The sequence below is a fragment of the Leptopilina heterotoma genome, unplaced genomic scaffold, assembly GCF_015476425.1.
Source record: "Leptopilina heterotoma isolate Lh14 unplaced genomic scaffold, ASM1547642v1 Lhet_802, whole genome shotgun sequence".
Lineage (NCBI taxonomy): Eukaryota > Metazoa > Arthropoda > Insecta > Hymenoptera > Figitidae > Leptopilina > Leptopilina heterotoma.
In genome coordinates this window covers 232313-237354 of record NW_025111182.1, presented here as the reverse complement: position 1 = coordinate 237354, position 5042 = coordinate 232313, and the positions used below count along the sequence as shown (strand labels likewise).

The following is a 5042-nucleotide window of genomic DNA, read 5'->3' as shown; positions in this document are numbered from 1 at the left end:
TTTAAATCCTACGTGGTTCTGATCTGAGCCCTAAGATTTTCCTGATGTGGGCCTGATCAGAGTTGCCACGTCTGGCCCTAATCAGGTTTAGGCGTTAAGTATGTCAATTTCTGCACGGGAAATAAAACAATGCTTTATTTTATTTATTTGCAGTGGTGGATGGCTGCGGAGACTGGCGTTTTTGTAGTATGTCTTTTCTATTGTTTTTTGATTAATTGCTACGTTACACTTTCACGGTCTTTCTCGTGATGAAAAACACAAAAAAGAACCAAAACATAAATAAAAACAAACAAAAACAATAGGTGGCCAACTTAGGACCACTGTAGAGTTTTACAAGTTTCAAATTATTACTGTAATAAAAAAAATTTTATTAAAAAATCAACAGAACCTCTTATTACAACATTAAATAAAGAAACTAGCGCACACACTCATTTACAAATTTTAAATTATTTATCTCTTGTAGCTGCTCTCGAAAAAACAAGAAAAATTAAATTTTTTTTTGTCGTAAACAATATTATTGTCCTCACAATGCGTAGAAGAATCTTTGATTATAATTAGGTCCATAAATTATATCATGGTTTATCAATATATCACACCACGAAATTATAGATTCGTCCAGTATACCATCTCTGCGAGAAACGCAGGGTGGCCAACTTAGGCCCACGGCCAACTTAGGACTATTCTCCCCCAAAATATAATTAATTTTGTGTTAGAAAATAAAAATTGTTAATAAATAAATTGCCTATAACATAACAAATAGTAATTGTTTATGACAATAAATTTCACTGGTACTTACTTGCATATCATAAGTATAGTAAATTATGAAAAATTCAGTCGCTAAATTTACATAATATTAAAAAAAAGCTTTTGTTAATTTATTTCTTTGGAACAAAGGCAAAAATTGTTTAAACAAAATAGTTAATGTCTCAAGATATTTTTAGAACATGGCTATAATGTTTTGGTAATTATTAATAATATAATAGGCTTTTGTAAGCAACAATATTTGTTTAAAGTAAAAAAATTTCTCATTTTTTTTTATTAACATTTAATAAACAATTAACGGGAATTTTTTTTAATAAAAAACGTACATTTTATGACAAATTTTATTAGCTTTAATTTAAAAAAAAATTGTCAATCGGTTAAAAATTATGGTCTAAAAATTAATTTGTCCAATAGCGTGTTTTTTGCCCCACTGTGCTTTACCAGCAATGAGACGTTTTGAATGCCAGTATTGGCTTAGTAATTTTTGTCAGTTTCCTGCAGACATTGACGGGCCCGTTTTGAAGTCTTGGAATTTCGCATTTGGAGCTTATAAAAAACCATTTATTTGCTTTTTTCCGAGAAGCACCACGTGGAGGTAACCAATATTGGTTGTTTTTGGGAAGTTTTTAGATCCCGTGCAGAAATTGCCCCAACAGGGCCCTGACCTCGTATGAAACCGGGTACCCGACCGGGCCCCGGCCTGGTACCTCGTCAAATCAGGCTTTGCGCCATGGCCCTGTTTCACCCCGGTCTGGACCAGGCCAGGCCCCTGTTAAATTTTCTACACGGGATTATTCTCCAGGAGCTTAGTAAAACTAAAAAAATTCTTGTTAATTAAATTCCATAACAAATATCGACGGTTTAGAGTGCAAACCTGCTAACTCACATTTATGAAATTTTTCAGGAGAGTCAAAAAACTATTCAAAAGAATTTTTAGGTTATATTCTTATAGAACAAAACTTTCAGTATATTTGTTTTATTAACAGAACAACACAATGCTACTTAATAATAAAAAGTACTTCCTTTTGAAATATATTTTAATTGATATCTCTTACACTCAAAATATAGACACATTTCAATACAATACAATATATTATGTGGAGTTATAGCAGTGCAATTTGACAGGTATGGAGTTAGCTGTTTTACTCACAACACTTTTTTAGCAATTTAGAGACATAATTTCGTCAAACTGTTTTACTTAGCTGATGTATCACCTCTTTATCTATCAAATACAAAAAGAATCTCAAATTTGATAAAAAGTGGAGTTAGCAGGTTTGCACTCTAAACCGTCGATATGAAACATTTTTATTTTAGTTACCTACAGCCTACAATTTTCAATGAAATTTGACTTTCTTTTTTTTTCTAAATCTTTAGCGATAAATTCCCCAGATCGCTATTGAGCCGGAATTTGGAATTTCATTTTTTAATATAGTTTATTTAAACAATTAAGAGAAAAATTTAACCTACGATTTCAATATTTGTTGAAAATATTTGAAAAAAATATTAAATCAACTATTTATGTACCTATCTTAACAAGAACATATATGTCCAAAGACACAAAACTCATAATTAAAAATATTATTCCAATTGTTCTTAACAATAGTTTTAAACAAATACCTATAAATAAATAAAAAAAAGAAAATATTGCTTTTTTTGCTGCAATAATTTAAATAATGGTTTCAACAAAAGGTAGGATAGAAGAATAATTGTTAATAATAAATATTATTATAAATTTAAATAAAATTAATTAATTAATTAAGAGCTTTTTTTATGTACATTAAAAAATGTTACAAAAATATACTGAGATAGGAAATAGTATTCACTTATCTTTAGATAAATAAACATTTAGTTAAATAGTTGTTTAAACAAATTATTGTTCTTTATTTATTTATTTTAAAATGTTTTTCTATGGATAATTTGTTTAAATAATTATTAAAAATTTTGAGGATTACAAAGCAAAGGTTCCTCTACTAAAAAGCAGAAGTATGATACCTTAGATATAAAGAAGAAATTACGATCAATGCATATATAACTAGTTAGAAGTAAATAAATAACAATAATTTGTTTAAACAACTAAACAAAATGTTTATTTATCTAAAGATAAGGGAATCCTATTTCCTAGAACAATGTATTTTTATAACATTTTTTAATGTACTTCAAAAAAAAAACTCTCAATCAATTAATTAATTTTAATTATTTATAATAATAATTATTATCAACAATTATTCTTCTATCCTACCTTTTGTTTAAACCATTATTTAAATTATTGCAGCAAAAAAAGCAATATTTTCTTTTTTTATTATTTATAGGTATTTGTTTAAAACTATTGTTAAGAACAATTGGAATAATATTTTTAATTATGAGTTTTGTGTCTTTGGATATATATGTTATTGTTAAGATACTTAAATAGTTGATTTAATAATTTTTTTCAAAAATGTTAAACAAATATTGAATTTGTAGGTTAAATTTTTCACTTAATTGTTTAAATAAACTATATTACAAAATGAAATTTCAAATTCCGGCTCAATGGCGATCTGGGGAATTTATCGCTGAAGATTTAGAAAAAAAGAAAGTTAAATTTCATAGAAAATTATAGGCTGTAGGTGATTATGAACACTAAATTGTAATTCTGAACCACTGTGCAGTGTTATAGAACATCTGTTTCTAACTAGTTACACATCTGTTACATAACCTGATTGTAACAGAGTTCTAGAACATAGTTACAAGTTAGTTATAGAATAGTTATGTATTATGCTTATGTCACAGTTCTATCACAATGTGATGTAAGAGTTATATAACTCTAATGTCACAATTTTTTTGTATCTGTTGTTCCAATCTTGTTCTGTCTTTTGTGCTGTCTGGGTTGTTATCAAAAGTGTGATTAGTTAAAGCATTAATATTTTGCTTTTATTTTGGTTGTAAGTGAAATAATGTTTATGCTCTTTTATTTTAGGGATTTTAAATACATTTTTTTAAAAACAAACCGTGTCTAGGCTTTCTCATTATTCTACAAATTAATTAATACGGTCAAAAAACAAAAATCACAAAATAATCCTTATATTCAATTTATTATAATTAGTTAATTATGTTGTTTTTCAAATTCAATTATGTTTTACAGTGGTCATTTGGTGTACTTTTGTGGGAGCTAACAACTTTAGCCCAACAGCCGTACGTAGAAGTTGATCCGTTCGAAATGTCATCCTATCTTCGAGACGGTTATAGGTTAGCTCAACCAATTAACTGCCCTGACGAATTATTTGCAGTAATGGCTTACTGCTGGGCTATGTCATCAGACGAAAGACCAACTTTTAATCAACTGATAGTGTGTTTGCAAGACTTTCATATGCAATTAACAAGATATGTTTAATTTCTAAAAAATTATGTTAAATAAATATTTTGTACATGCTAGTTATTATAATATTTGTATATATAGAGTGCAATTGAATGATAAGGGTTAACTATCTAAAACTATAGCACTATTGTTCTCTTTTAAGATTATATTTAAAATTTATATAAGTGTCATTGGAGTATTAGGATGCATATTAACTTTAAGGTTTCTTGTTTCCTCATTACACAAATAAACAATTGTAAAATATTTGTAGTCCCCATTACTCGAGTGTTTTTAGTGTCGCGGAATGCGAATCTGATGTTAGATTTTTAAAATTCATACTGAAGGACATTGATATTCATCCCTTAATCCAGACAAGTATGCGAAAATCATAATTTTATCCATGAATGAATAAAATATCTTTTGTCAGAAAAAGTCACAAATAGATATTTGTGTAAACACAGTGTAGCGCACAGATAGAAGAGCAAGCAAGATTGAAAATTCAAAAAATCGAGAGAATTTTTTTTTCCATAAACGTTCGGCATACACGGTTGGCATGACGAACCGTGATAATTTTAATTTTATGTAGTAGAATTGTCTTTTAACAGATTTTTCATGTATTCAAATTAGTATTGATTATAGAATATATATCAAAATGACTTGTAATCGAATCATTAAAAGTCCAATTCTTAGTCTAAATTAATTTTTAATGAAAAACATTGTATAGTTCAGAAATTTTTTTAGTAAATTAAAATTTCTTCAAACAGAAATTAATATTTTAATTTAAATCTTATCCAGGAAAAACATAGCATCCTAAGGAGTTTCCTCTATAAAATAATCTGATTCTTATGTTCTTATAGGAACAAACTGAAAATAACACTTTTTGAAGAATCTTGTACATGATTATTTTTGTTTTCTAAATACAATTTTTTATGTAATGTTAATAAAACTC

General features: G+C 27.5%; 1 long non-coding RNA gene across 1 annotated transcript; it reads left to right on the top strand.

The window, feature by feature from the left end:
- The first annotated feature begins 477 nt into the window (after window positions 1-477).
- Window positions 478-4761, top strand: LOC122511136. Its single transcript, XR_006302494.1, has 2 exons — window positions 478-1357; window positions 3881-4761. It is a non-coding gene; the product is annotated as an uncharacterized LOC122511136 (long non-coding RNA).
- The last annotated feature ends 281 nt before the right edge of the window (window positions 4762-5042 follow it).